Below are 14,558 nucleotides of genomic sequence, written 5' to 3'. Positions count from 1 at the left end.
AGTTGCTGGCTTCAAGGAACTCAATCAAATAGGGGAGACTGCAAATAATTATGTAGGAACAAGCTAGATACCAGCAAAATAGGAAATAATAAAGGGAAGGCATTCGAATTGAGGGGGATTAAGAAAGATTTCTTTCAGAAGATGGGATTGTAGCTGATTTGAAAAAATTAAGGAAGCCAAAAGTCAGAGTTGAGAAAGAAGACAATTATAGGCATTTGAAACAAATGGCTAAAGTCAGGAGATGGAGGAAGGTCTTTCATGGGAATTGGAGATGAGACAGCAAGGAAGAGAATTGTAATCAGTTGGACATTCAAAAGAGAGATGCTCAAATTTCCTAGAAAAATGCTAATAACATTCAAATTAAGCTTACTTAATCATATCTTCGTCATGTAATGATTTCATGTAGGTGTTTCATATAAAGAAAAATGATGCCACTAAAAATTCTGTAAAAAAAAAGGCTCAAACTTTAAAAGCGTTGGTCCTGAAAAGTAGATTCTAAGGCCAAAAAAATGTTTTCATTTGTGAAGTAAACATAAGCTCAATTTAAGGGTTTGGGTGGTAAAATGATAACTTGGCAAGTTATGAAATGCCGCAGCGGACAGGGTGGGAAGCAGTTATAACTCAGTGTCTTCAGTGCCTGCTATAAAAATAGATTTCTACACTTTTACATTTTAAGTAAATACTTTTACTCATAATTCACAGCTGTTAATCATTCTAGCCACAAGCTGAATTATTATCTTTGCAGGCAGCTCTTCTCAGGTCATGTATGAGTCTCCCAGCAACACAAGCCTATCTTACTGAATCCCATTCTGCACAAGGCAATGGGTAGCAGGTGAAAATCAGTGCTCATTCAGAGAATTGACAAGATACATTCAAGGCTCAGAAAACCTGTTTTCTGGACTAAAACATCCATCAGTGAACTAACCCCCCTATCCCATTCATCTTCTACCCCTCAAATGAAACCAAATATACAAAAGTCCATAAAACAGGAGTGCTTGAGTACAATGGATCTCAGAAGCTAAACAAAGTTGAAAGGTTGTTTTATTTTTTTTTAATTCTCTTCTCCTCACTTTCATTATCAACAAAATTACCATCATGTAAACATTAGTGAAAGTCAGTATGATGTCATGAGTAGCGAGTTTACCTAAAACTTATAAAGATTACACAGTAACAGCAATATTTTATGATAATCATCTATGAAAGACTAAGTAACTGATCAACACAATGGTCCATCACAATTTCAAAAATTCATGATGAAATATACTCTCTCCCTCCAGATGGAGAACTGATGGAGTCAGGGTGCAGATTAAAATGTACTTTTTTTTTTTCTTGCTTCCATTAATTCCTTGATTCATGCCTTTGTTTATGTGTACATTTGTTTTGCATAACTATATTTTATAATGTATTTCTTGCCTTCTCAATAGGTAAAGGAAGGAATTGGTGGAGGGAGATATTTTGGAACCGAAAATAAAAATAAAATTGAATTCTGAAAAATAAAATTAGCAAGACATGGATTTAGGTCCAGCCTCAGGTACATACTGGCTTTGTGACCCTAGACAAGTCAATTAGCTTCTTACTGCCCCAACCAACTCTCAGAGAGTATAAATTGCAGAACAGATGCAAATCTGCATTGTTAATGAAATGAATTAATCCCTACCCACATTGAATTAATCATAGATTATTTTTAAAGGAATCATTATCTTGCTGGTGAATCTCTCTCTCCATGCTACCATTTAATAGACTATTAAATATTTTGCTTCTTTGTAGGAAGATAAAAGGTACAATGTAACCACAGGACTCTTTTGTACTTTATGCAACTAACTTATTGCTTAATGTCAATCATTCCCCCCAAAAATGAAAATAATTTGGGTAGTCTTTTTTTTAAGTGTAGAAAGGAAACTGGAGCTATTTCCTATTGCTTTTAGTATTGCACATAACACAGACCACTTAGAAAGGTCACATATTAGATGCAACATAAGCTAGACTTTTATTTCAATTCAGTTCAGTTCAATTAAATCCAACAACCGTTTTAAAGTGTTACTATAGGCAAGGCATTAGGAGACCACTTGGTCTCAATACCTCTTTCCAAGACAAATGTTATTACATAAAAGTAATAGAAAAATATATGACTTTGTAAGGTTTTGGTGGTGATGGGTGGTGTTTATGGGAGTGGTATGCATATGTGTGCATGAGTGTGTGTGTGTGTGTGTGTGTGTGTGTGTGTTTTGGCATGAGGAATGAGTGTCCTTAAAGAGATATAGAAATGACACTTAGTCTAAGGAGGTTGTCCATGGAGTATTGTTTCTTTGTTACCTCTTTCTGTACTAGAGGATTATTTTCTCATACCTCCGACACTATGGGCCAGAAGAAAGAGTTATCATATTGCTTCTTTATCACTCCCACTCCTGGACCAGCATGTCAGGGGTATGAGAAAATAATTCCTCAAAACTGGAAAGGGGAACCAAGGATGTACTTTCTTATGGAGAAAGCCAAGTTTCCATGAGTGCAAGGAAGAGGAAATCATGGGGGGAAAGAGATCAAAGAGGGAGAGGAAATGTACTTAATGACTAATGAGACTAAGGTTCCAGAATGTGTAATTGAAAGATAGAGCTGAGGAATAAAAGAACAGGTGTGAAGTAGGATGTTTGGAAGAAGCCTCTGAGCAAAGGTAGCAAAAGGAAGTCGAGATTCTAAATCAATGAGAACAGAGTAGCATAAAATATAAATCTGCTGGCTTAAAGATAAAGGAGGTACCCAGTTGACTGGTGCCTTTATTTCTGAGTCCTTAAGGTGATGGAAGAAACACTTAGCACATAGTAAGTACTTAAATGTTTAATGACTGATTAGCTACAGTGTGTTAACACAAATGTTCCTCCAAACCAAGAGGAGCTTGGGGGTTGGAATTGGAAAGCACAGAGTTTTGATGGTAGGTATGGATCTCTGTGAACCAGACTAAACTCATTTGTGCAAAGTGCTAAGTAGTTATACCCCAATACAGGAGCAGATAAAGCACATCCAGGGGATACCTCACTGGTGAAGCATACATTAATATCTGAGGCAGGGTTGTTGTCTACAGCTCTGGTCCATTTGGCATTCAGTTTAATATCCCTGGCTTTGGTCAGAATTGTATGAGGCCTCTGCCTGGTACCCCATTGTTCTGGTTCTAGTCATATTGTATGAGGAACAAGAGTTGACTTTCACTAAATGATACCATATGGGAACTCTAGATGCCAGAAATATATATTCTTTTCAATATCATTACAGTCTTTTAAGTCTGGTAATTTAAGGCTCCTTCTAGCAAATGTAAAGCTGGGGTCAACTGAACACATTTGAAGTTATTTACCAACATATTATTTTTGGAGGTATCAAGCAGATTTATTGACAGATAACCAAAAATACTTTTAGATGAAATGACTTGGTTTTTAAAATTTTTTCTGGCTATTTTATTTTATTTATTAGTGCCCTATTTTTACTTACATCACATTCATTTATAAATATATCGCTTATCCATCCCAAGCTCCCATCATTTCAACCTTTCCTTGTATAAAAATTTAAAACCAAAGAAAGAAAAAAAAAAGTTAACAGTAGTGTTAACACTTTTACATATTTTAGGCCCATCCTACCTGTTCTGCATTCCAATCAATTTTATGGAATAACATAGAAACAAGCCAGACTATCCAACTTTCTCTTTTCCCCAAAATGCTTCCAAAGAGGAAAGCAAGGAGAGGAAACACAGAGGTGACCATTTTAATCTACATCATCTCATTGCTTTCCATCCTTTTAATATCTCTCTTTAAAGGCATATACAGAGTAGTTAGGTTGTAAGTACCAGAAAACTAAATATTTTCTATATCTCACAAAAGTACATTTAATAGGACATCAGATTTAAGTTATATTATAGAATCAAATTCAATAAGAAAATCATTGATCTGGCCGACCATAGTGGTGAGGCCAGTTATAAAGGCCAAATAATTCTGGCAGTGGGAATGCTATAGAAGAAACAGAGAGAATTCTATATGAATGAGCCTAGTAACAGATGATGTTATAACCAATGAGCTTCTCCCAATGTCTGACTGCCTTCTTGACTTTATGTTAACCATCTCTCATTCATATTAGTATTAATAAGCTGAAATTAGGGTCTATTCAATTTTACTACTTGTTCCAATGCACTAAAAAGTACTATTTCCCAATGTGTATGTACTCATACTAGAGGATAACTTAGAAATAATGGAAGAACTAGTTTATATATCATCTTTTCTACCTTCAATGGTACCAAAATTAATAGACTAATAAGAAAGGGGGAAATGCCTATTATTGAAATACCTAATATACTCCCTATTTTTAAACTTTGCTAGGAGGAGAAGGATAAAAGTTTCCAGTATCTAATGCCAAGACTATGCCGCAGGGAATATAGTCTGACAAAGTGGCCATCCATCATTGTCACCTTCTAAGATACACACTGAAAAGTTGAAAAGGTATGAGTCATTGGTTCCTTCATGAAAGCCAATTTAAGACAGATAGTACCAACCTCTTCTCCCTATTCTTCATCTTCTCTGGGGGAAAAGTGTTCAAGTTATTTGCATCTGTGATGATTAATTCACTTATATTTATAAACATTTAAGGCCTACTTCTCAATTTAAACATTTGGTTGCTATGAAAACAGAAAGCACTAACAGTATCATTCCACATAAACAGGTGATAAAATTAAATTGTCCTTCTCTATACACACGCACATCTGTTTCATGGATCAGAGATCAGACTAGATTTAGGATACTAGGCAGCATTTTCAATGATCCCAAGCAGTTTGCTCCCACCAAAGCCTATTTAAAAAAATATGGATAATAAATAAAGTCCAGAAAATCAAATGTATAATCCCACATTCATGGATATGATTGTGAATCATAGAACATCAGGATTTTAGAAGTATCAGAATTGCAAATAACCCAAAAGGCAACAGAGACATACAGGGTGAGTATAAGAATTAGCATATTATCAAAAATAAATGACTTATTGAGAGAAGTGTTATAAAAAAATAACATCAAGTACATATGGTCACCTATCAAGAGGAAAGAATAGCTAATAGACAGAAGGTTCTGCACTGGCATCCATAAAATCTTAAAGGAACTAGAAGAAGATATTAAATGGATCTTCTGTGGAGGACTAGCAGAGGAACATGAATACAGATCACTCTGGATGACAAGGTGAAGATGGCCTGTGATCTGCACTAGTACAAGAAGTACCCATATGCATGAATTCACTGATGCCTAAAAATATTGATATACACACCTGTGTAACACTATGTATCATTAAGGTGGACTGGTAAGTTCTAGAAGAGGAAAGCACTTCATATTTTCTATAGGTAGGAGATATATAAAAATCTGTTTCCAACCAATTACTGTAATAAATGAAGGGATACTTAAAAAAATCTTTTATTTGATTTTAAACCAAAGGGAATAATGATTTCAAGACATCTTCAAGAATGCTCTGTTGAAATATACCTTGGTGGAATATAACTATGGTGGGATAAAATATAACTGAACTTACAGTGAGAAGAAGGAGTACAAGTATAATTTCTTCTAATGTGTAACTTTGGACAAATGATTTCATTCCTTTTGTCCTTAATTCCTTATCTATAATGTGAGAGTATTGGAAGAAAAAATGAACTATGTAATATTTTTCAGTACTAGTCCACTCTCTCAAAGTGTCACTGTGACTTAATATAAGATAAAGAGTAAAGAATTCTGTATTCAAAACTTTCGGGAAATCCTGAATAAATCACTTCCCATTAGTTTGGGTTTCTGGTTGTTTTCTTAACATTTAAGTCCCTCGATGGCTTTTTAAAGCATAACTTAAATATTAAGCAGTCATCAGAAATATGTGCCAGATTAACAGGGGGAAGTCTGAAAACAAAGCATTTTATGAAAGTAAACTACTTCAGTTCACTGCAAATGCTGACCCTGTAGTAATTTTAGTGAGTTCTCTGTGCACATAATTGAGAGATTGAAGTCAGACTCCGGTTGTATGATAAGTGAACATAGATGCCAGAAGTAGTAGTGAATATGGTCAAACAACACCACATATGGTCCTATCCCAGCTTTGTGAACCAAGTTTTGTTGTTGCTGAAGAAGCCCATGATTATTAATGAGCCAATTTATATAATTAGTAGTAATAGCAGCTGCTGCAGCAGTATAACACACCATTTCCATAGTAACAGGATGTAGTGGAAGAAACAATGGCCGAAAACACCAGAACCCTGAGTTAGAGTCCTGACAGTCATTTACTAATGTGTGATTCTGGGCAAGTTGCTCTACATCAGGGCTTCTTAACTTGGGGTCCATAGATCTGTCGCAGGGCCATGAATAGATGTCAAAGGGCTCGTGAAGTTGGAGGAGAAAACTCATTTGTTATTTTCTCATGTTCCTCTGCTAGTCCTCTAATTGAAATTCACAATTTCCTTCAATTATGAATTTTTTCTTCCTGAGAAGGGCTCTATAGGCTTCACTGCCAGATGAGTCCATGACATACAAAAAAAGGATTAAGAGCTTTTGCTTCTAAAATTCTTTGGGTCTGAAAAATGAATGACATTATAGCATCTCTATGATTTTTAACTTAAAAAATATTACTTTGCTCAACTCCTTACTTAATCTAGTTTTAAGTGTTCCCTTTCTTTTTGTAAATATCCTCTGCGTACATCTTGCCTTCTAGGTGGAGAATAGGAAGCCAACTTATCTCTTCCCTCCCCCCCCCAAATTCTTAGCCTACATTTTACTTTTAGCAGTATTATCCTTCTCACAACAAAGGCAGGTTGGAGAGGAGTAGAAGGACAAGGAATGTGGCAGATATATTGTTGAACATAGATTTTCTTATATTTATAAATAGACAAGCTCATCTTCATCTATCATTTGAATACCTTCTAAGGTCTAGGTGACATCTTCTCCAAGAAAAATAAATGAAGCATGCAGTGATATACAATGTTGATTATATAAGCTTCATAAAGAGATGACTCTTGGAATAATTCTTTCTTTTCTATTACAGAGGAGAGGAGAAATACTTGAACTTGTCCTATATGCATTTACTCCTAGAGGCTCTTGTAAAATATCACTTTTAGTGGCATCACACTCTTTCCAATCCCTGTCCCTGCCAAACTAGGTCACCTCGGTCTATTGACCGGAGGAGAGATTAGCTTTAGCTAAGCCACAGACATATTTCTTGTGGAAACTCATGTTTCATGGAAATTCTGGCACTGAGTGAATGTGAGAATCCTGACAGCTGAGAAAATTCACATCTAATGCAAAAAGAAGGCAAGTTACATGAAGTTTTCTTGAGAAGCAATGTAATATAGTGGAAAGGAGGATATAGAGTCAGGGATCCTTGGGTTCAAATCTTTCCAGTGACACTTAATAGCTGACCTTCAACAAATCACTTAAACTTTGTGAGACTCAGTTTCTGCATCTGTATAATGGGGTTAATAAAACTTTTATTTATGAACTACCTGTCAGGATTTTATTGTAGATCAAACTAGATACAATCCATAAAAATTATTACATCAAAATACCAGTTATTATTGTGAATTAGGAAAATTTTCTGTGACTTATGTACTCAAAAAAATAAAGGTATTTCAAATTATAAAGTAAACTCTAGATCATTTGATTTCTTTGACTTCAATACACTGAGTCAATCCAGTTTAAAATGCCTATTTATCATAAGCATAATAAAATTTAGCCACATATATGTGTTTAATACATATGTAGAACATGCCTGGCTATTCAATACAAAAAAAATATAATGTATAATTAACAATGACAATGAAGTCAAAGATTAATTTAGTAAATGATACACGCTCTGGTGACCTGGAAAATACTGTATCTTTCTAAAGAGTTAATTTTAGACTTGGAAAGAGCTAGTATTTGTGCAGCCTAAAGTTCACTAGACTTGAAGTCAGAAAGATGCAGGTTCAAATCCTAGCTCTGACACAATGACTTTACAAATTCAGTAAAGTCACTTTAAACCTTTTACCCTCTATTTCCTCATCTTTAAAAAAGGCTTAATGATACTTGAGCTAATTATCTCCCAGGGTGATTGCTTTGAATATATTTCTTAAAGGATGGTCACAGTGTCAGACACGACTAAAACAACTAACAACAAAATTTGTGCTGTGTATATGTGTGTGTGTACATACATATTTATAATTAGACACCCAAAGTTTTATTTAAAGAAAAAAAATAAAGATAGAGTCCTCTCATAGAAATTAATTGACATTTGAATCCTAGTTTAAATATGGCAGACTTTCCTTTGAACTTCAAAACATTCTATGTAGATTAAATATAATTTAGTCTTCTTAAAACCTATACAAATATTTCCCCACACTCTCGAGTGTGATTATGGACATTTTTTACATAGAAAATTATTTTCTAGAACAGAGTATTTTATTTTTACAGTAAATAGTAATAGAATTCTAATCATAAGAATCCTGACTTTACACCAGCACTAATAAATAAAAGTATAATTGTGTTATGTCAGATAATGTTAAAATAGGCAAATGAAGTAAAAGCATGCATATAATAGTTTTGTGATTACAAAAACTGCTCTGAGCTAAACTTAATCTTCTAAAAAATACACATAGCATTTGACTATAAGGACAATCAATAAACACTGACAGGAACTCTTCTCCTTTCCCAGTTCCCCCTTTACTCTTCTAACTTCTCTACCATGCCCCAGCAGCCTTCTAATCATGGAAGATTTTTTTTGTCCTTGAAGCTTTCTCACCCCAGAATATTCCTCCACCTATGAAGACACCTCCTCTAACTGATTAATTTCTTCCAAGGCTTCAAGGAAGAGTCAAGGCTAGTCCTACCTAGTCCTTACTCCTTTCCTGGGACCACTTTGACTCTGTTGACTTCTGATCCACATCCTCAAATTTTCAGCCTCCTTTTATGTGTTGTCCTCCCCTGCTAGAATATAAGTTTCTTCAGAGAAAGCGGGTCTTTCTTTTTGTTTCTATTCATACTTCCAGTGGTTAGCACAGCTCCTGGAACATATAGATGCATGATCTGGGTTTGAAAAGAAACATTGAGCTAGCATTGCTCCCCCATAAACATGGCCATACAGACCCATGACACTTATAAGATCCTATAAATACTCCAAGTTAACTAATGCCCTTAGCAGCATGATTGCATAATTTTGAAATGGATAAGATTACAGTGCTTTTCCACTGTTAATATACATCCTTTCCAGAAAAAGCCTTTGACACAATGGTATTCAATTCAACAAACATTTCTTAAGCAATGCTCAGCAAACAAAAATATTTAAAAAAAGTCAACTCTCAAAGAGCTTACATTTTATTATATTACCATATATATGCAAAAGGAAAGTTGATCATTTTAGCTTCTGGAGAGAAAGCTTGTCAAATTTTGCCTATTAAAGTAATACCTTGGCAGTTTGATAAATCTTCATTTTCAAATCATTCAAAGTGTTGGGGAGATGGCAAAAAGAAGCGGGGAAAGAAGAGCAAATAAAAAATGAAATTGAGGCAAAGAGCAGGAACAAGACAAAAGCATGGATAGTATAGTTAGTGCACAAAGCAAATGTACATGTTACATACAAGAAAGGAAGCTATCAAGAAAGACAAAAATTAACTCATTTTTAAGATGATTAATGTACAATAGAAGTTCAAGCAAGATACTGGCTTAGTCAGGGAGAAAACAGTAGTAGTTAAGCATCATTAACACAAAAAAATGATTTTGATCTATTACTTTTCCTTTCATTGCTATCTTTTAAAATTATGTCACATCTTTATGGAGAAACAAAAAGTACTGGAAAAAAATCTTTGGCTACCATAGCATATAGAAGGTAACCTTGTATGTTCTGTTTCTGATTAAGGTCCCTAGCAATAGTGATATAACAGATCACATGGTCAAACATTTTAGCAGTAGAAAAAGATGGGAATTGTCAGATTGTTAGGTACTATATATAAAATAGCTGTCATGTTTGGAAATTATCTGAATATGAAGAACCTGGGAGAAAAAAAAAACATCAAAGGTGACATCTTGGTTGCAAAATAATATGAGTGGGTGAGAGTGGAAATGCTGTTGACAGCAATGAACTAGGGAACATGGATGAGGTCAAAATAAATTTTCTAGAAAACATTACCAAGAGACTGAACTGCATGGCAAACTATATAAGATGTGCCAGTGGAGAAACAGAATCAGATAGTGATGTTGAAAAATAAAAGAAGATTATCAGTTTATTAACCTATAGCCTTCATACATAAAAAGTTTGATGGACATGGGACCTTAATAATGTGAGTACTCACCCAAATTTAGCAGTTTGCAACCTATCTGTTCCTTCTAAATCTAAGTAATTCTTATCTGTATCTTTCCACAAATACTATAGGGTGCTTCCACTCAACATTTTGGGTGCATTCCTCTAAATCTTTAGGCATTGTATGGACATTACTAAAGCACATGGTGTCCATCAGTCATCCCTTGCTCTTTTTGCATAACCAGCCTGTCCCTTTTTCTGGTCCTACATTTTTATGATGAGATAAATGGAAAAGGGAATAAGCATTTGCATGGTATTTGTTCTGTACAAGGTAGTGTACTAAGAGGTTTGTTTTTTTTTACAATATAATCTCATTTTACTCCTATGACAACCTTGAGAAGTAGGTGCTAACATTACCCATATATTAAAGTTGAGGAAACTGAAGGAAATAGGAGTTAAGCAACTTTTCTAGGGTCATCGAGATAGTAAGTATCCAAGTTCAGATTCAAACTTAGATCTTCCTGAGTCCAGGCCTACCACTCTATCCACAATGTCATCAGCTGATTTTGACAGGATAAAGGATGAGGGCATCTGTTATATGTGTCCTTTTATCAAAGCTTTGTTGATAACATGTTGTCACTTATTCAGGCTTCCTATATGCCTCTCCATTGCCCTCTGCAGGACCCTCAATTTTGATTCTTCCATGCCCATGGTATTTCATGTTTCACAACTATAGGTATCACCAGAAGTCTATTGCTATTAAAATTTGCACCTCTTAAAGGGAGAAACTTTAGATCATTAATCATACCAGGCAATTTATCAAAGACAATAGAGCCTACTCACTTCCTGTTTAATTTTCAGTCCTATTTATTATCTAACTGTATATAGAGGGATGAAGCAATTGCATAGATTTTTCTTTTATATGCATATAATTTTCTAAGCAAAAAGCATTCTTATTCAAATTGATTTTGCCCCCTTCTTGTCTGGAAAGTTAGGAAGAACTTTTTTGCATGATTACAGATCCCACCTTAGAAGTTTTGTAATGTTCAGAGACTTAAAGTGATCAGCATGATGTCTTCTACAACTAGAAAATCTGGTGGACCTCTCCATCAAGAGAATACCATTTTTAACTTGGGCTCTACATTGGACTTTTATTGTGACAGTGGCAAGGACTTTAGAGAAAATATTTCTGTCCATTTTGTGCCTTACCTAATATTTCTGTCATTGAATACATTTGCCTTGTAATACTTTTAAGGAAATCTCATATGATTTGGGGATATAACAGCCACCTTAACAGAGGAGCAGTTTTTAGGCAACATTTTGCATAACTAAATCAAATGTTCTATTATAATCAACAACAACTAAAATAAGGAAAGAGGCGGGGTATTGTATTCACTCCATCTTTAAGTTAGTTGTGCAATTGCAATGAAGTGCCACCAAAGATCAGTTGCAAAAACTGACTAGTTCCCTTCTCAATCCTTCATCAAGGATTATTTCAATACACAGAAGGATTGTCCTTTTAGAAATGCAGATTTGGTAAAGTAAGCTTTTTGAGGAATAGTATTAATATTTTATCATCTTTTTTGTAATAAATTCAATGAAAGTTATTATGTCCTAGGAATAGAAAACCAGTCTCTATACACATAAAACAGAAGAGAAAAGAAGCGAACAAGATACTCTGCTAAGCGCTTTTCCAAATATTATCTTCTTTGATCTGATTTGAATCTCATAACAACCCTGTGAGTTTGGTACTATTATGGGCACCAATTTATACTTGAGGAGAATAAGGCAGATAGATGTTAATCTTCTTGTTTAGTGTCATGTGGCTAGTACTTGTGTAAGCTTGGATTTGGACTCAGGTCTTCCTAACTTGGGTTCAAGCCTGGCTTCGATCACTTACTTTTTTTGTGACCTTGGACAAGTTATCTAACTTTTCTGTGCCCCATTTTATGACTAAATTATAAAACAATTGTTGATCCGCATTAGTAGATGGTATTTCCTCACTAAAAGTTTCCTACACTAATGAAATCACATGTCCAGACTAAAAAATATATATGTGAAAAGCTATGGATTTTCCTCAAGCAACTTGAGTCATCCCATCTGTCAGATATCTTAAGAATAATACACTCAGCAATCTGAAAATTTTCTCTCCTCCAGAAGAGACCTTCTTTGTATTATTAAACTATTCCAACTGCTCTCCTGATCTTATCTTTTTTTATTTTCCTTGAGCGGGACAATTGGGACTGTGATGTCAAGTGTTCAACTATGGCAATTCCATAGTAATTAAAAGTGAAAACAATTTCTTAGAAAAACATTTAAATATCTTTATAGTTATTATTTTTGTCAATATCATTATTCTTCTTCAAGTTTCTTTTTTAAAGGCTCTTGTCATTACCTGGCTTAGTTGAATCTCTTGTTCAATTTCCTGGAGACTTGTGCTTTCCCGCCCCCCTCATTTTTCTTTTATTTTTTAATGAAGTAATTCTATATTCATATTCTTTCATCATCCTCTTCAGTAATATTTCACAAGTGAATCTGTATTCTAATCCACCACTGCTCTTAATTGCCGTATTTCTCTGCTTTGCAAAGAGAACAAGTTTTTGCAAGATGATTTCTAGATTCTTTCAATCTTATTGTGTCACTTAATTTATATCAGCTAAACTTCTATAGGAAATGTCAATATGTTGCCTTGATGTCTGTTTCTTTATCTATTGTCAACAATTTCTTTAATTAGGTCAGAGTTGCCTCACTTTAAAATTATATAATCTCAATTTTGTTCTTTGTTTTAGTTTGGCATTCATGTAAATCATTCCTCTACCACACATCTATGACCAATCATTTCCTATATGTTAAAATTTGATAAATTTAATTTTCTTACTATTTTCTTTTATATTGACCATATCTGGCACCTCCTAACTCCCTTCTTGGAGGAAATATTTAGCATATAGGCTTAAGACTCTGTTACAATCTTTAATATGTTAGGTGATTGGTTTTCTTTTTTGAAATATGTATTATTTCATTAAATATTTCCCAATTACATGTAAAAAAATTAAACAATCATTTCTAAAATGTGAGTTCTAAATTCTCTCCTTCCCTTCAATGTCTCCCCCTTTTCTGAGAAGGAAAGCTATTTTATTTCAGTTATACAAGTGAAATCATGTAAAATATATTTCCATATCACCTATGTTGCAAAAAAAAAAACCTGACAAAAATAAAACAAGAAAAATTAACTAAAAGCTGTATGTTTTATTCTTCATTTAGAATTCATCCATTCTCTCTGGAGGTAGACAGCATTTTTCATCATGGTTCCTTTGAAATTGTCTTAGATTATTACCTTGATTAGAGTAGCTGAGTCTTTTACAGCTAATCATCCTTACTAGTCACTGGTTCTCAAAGTGTAGTCCAGATTAGTTAGGCATCCTCAAGTCCCTTTTCAAAGACAATGAGATCAAAACTATATTTATAATAATACTGAGATTATAATTTAAGATATGGTAAATATTGATAGATGTAATCCATATAAATAAAAGATCTTTGAGGTGAGGACCTCAATAATTTTAAGAGCATAATGGAGTCATAAAACCAAAAAGTTTGAGAACTGCTGTTACAAAAAATTTTTTTCTTATTATTTAATAATGTTGTTCACCATCTTTTCACCTTCTTCCCCTATACTTATCTTTGCACTGAAATCACCAGATAATTTAGTGTGCTGACTCTCTTATTTTTAGGGTCTTATCAAGATCATTATAGACTATCTTATTGCATGGTACAAAATAAAGAAGGCTATTTCATGACTCAGATGTTCTTGGTTCCAATCCCAGGTTTGCCACTAACTACCCCTTTAACTACCTACAAGTCATTTCACTTTTCTGGGGTTTGATTTCTTCATCTATAAAATGAGGAGGTTGAATTATGTGGCATGCTTGACATCTTTTAGCTGTAAACTTATGATTATTTGATCCTATATGACTAAATAGTGATATCAGTTTTTAAAAGCATCTCTAGTGGAATACCCCAGTAATCTATGCTTGGTCAAACACAGAATGTTTCTCTTTTTACAGAATTGATGCAAGGTCAAATTATGAATTTGATTGGGTTTGGGACAGAGATCAGAAATTAAGTTGGTAATTTAATGTTATGTTGACAAATTCCAAGAGAGACTTATTAAAAGAAAAAAACAAACTTCAATGAGTTGAGTGGATTTCATTAAGGTAGAACTTAATTCTTATGCAGTTTGCTATATTGTGCACCAAACCACTTATTTACTGTTATGGTTGTATTTGGAAACTACATATCAT

The sequence above is a fragment of the Petaurus breviceps genome, unplaced genomic scaffold (assembly GCF_028583685.1).
Source record: "Petaurus breviceps papuanus isolate PSGF00001 unplaced genomic scaffold, PetGlider_PUasm1.0 76, whole genome shotgun sequence".
NCBI classification, from domain to species: Eukaryota; Metazoa; Chordata; class Mammalia; order Diprotodontia; family Petauridae; genus Petaurus; species Petaurus breviceps.
The sequence above is the reverse complement of the archived record's forward strand: the minus strand, read 5'-3'. Positions refer to the sequence as shown.